Here is a 1352-nt window from a genome sequence, read left to right on the forward strand (position 1 = left end):
CCCTAAACACACCTCCAAATTGTGCAAGAACTATTTAGAGCAGAAGCAGGCAGCTGGTATTCTATCGGTAATGGAGTGGCCAGCGCAGTCACCAGATCTGAACCCCATTGAGCTGTTGTGGGAGCAGCTTGACCGTATGGTACGCAAGAAGTGCCCATCCAACCAATCCAACTTGTGGGAGCTGTTTCTGGAAGCGTGGGGTGCAATTTCTCCAGATTACCTCAACAAATTAACAGCTAGAATGCCAAAGGTCTGCAATGCTGTAATTGCTGCAAATGGAGGATTCTTTGACGAAAGCAAAGTTTGATGTAAAAAAGATCTTATTTCAAATACAAATCATTATTTCTAACCTTGTCAATGTCTTGACTCCATTTTCTATTCATTTCACAACGTATGGTGGTGAATAAGTGTGACTTTTCAGGAAAACACAAAATTGTTTGGGTGACCCCAAACTTTTGAACGGTAGTGTATATAGACAGATATACTGTAATTCTCCACCTGCAAACAGGAGATCAGATTATATGAAAAAACACTCCAAACTTAAATACTGTATATACATTTACTTAAGTCAACTTTGCAGTGCTCATAAAAAGCACAAGAAATACAGCGAGACAGATAATTTGCACATGCCATACAGTTCAGACAGGGTTTTCAGGTCCATACACGAGAAATGACACCAATGAGCAAACAGATATAATCAAATATTAAAGCTGCAAGCAGCGTTGGGCGGGCCCTCGCACTTGTAAGCGCGTCCGCGCGTGAGCTGGCCGAGTTGCACATTCTCGAGCTCTGCCGGTGCGGCTGTGAATTTGCTACGCGGTTATGACGCCGCATGAAGGTGTTATATGTCACTTCCTGTGTCCCCTATGTGGAGCTACATAGCACTTGCCGCTATGAATATAAATCGGTATTGGTGTGTAGATGTCTGCGGGGTGGGAGAGTTATCAAGCACGTAAAGTTTGTTTCAGATGTGAGCATGTACACTGAACAATAATGTACCCAAACAATAAAATAAATTCCTTTTTATATTTCCCTGCCTTGTTGTTTATGTGTACATACAGAGGAAGAATGTGAGAACAGCACACATTTCATCGTTACTGTGTGTTAGAGCATGGGAGAACAGTGGATACTTTTAATACAGCCCACACCCCTAATACTGTGTAACTATAACAAGTAGAGAACAGAAGAAAAAGATGTTCTTTCTTTACAACTGTCTGCATAGCTTATTCATATTGTGTAATGAATGAAAATAAATAGGCCTACTAGGATCCTCTCCACTTTGACATTTAAGATTAGCTGGTTTGATCCACCTTCATACACATGTGACATTACTGTACAACTTGAGAAAGGTG

The 1352-nt window shown here is 41.1% G+C and overlaps 1 protein-coding gene across 1 annotated transcript in view; it reads left to right on the forward strand.

Moving 5' to 3' along the window:
• The window catches only part of os9 (OS9 endoplasmic reticulum lectin), a 17798-nt gene that overhangs the window by 1486 nt on the left and 14960 nt on the right, over positions 1-1352 (forward strand). The window lies entirely within an intron of this gene.

This window comes from Micropterus dolomieu, linkage group LG18 (genome assembly GCF_021292245.1).
Source record: "Micropterus dolomieu isolate WLL.071019.BEF.003 ecotype Adirondacks linkage group LG18, ASM2129224v1, whole genome shotgun sequence".
NCBI lineage: Eukaryota > Metazoa > Chordata > Actinopteri > Centrarchiformes > Centrarchidae > Micropterus > Micropterus dolomieu.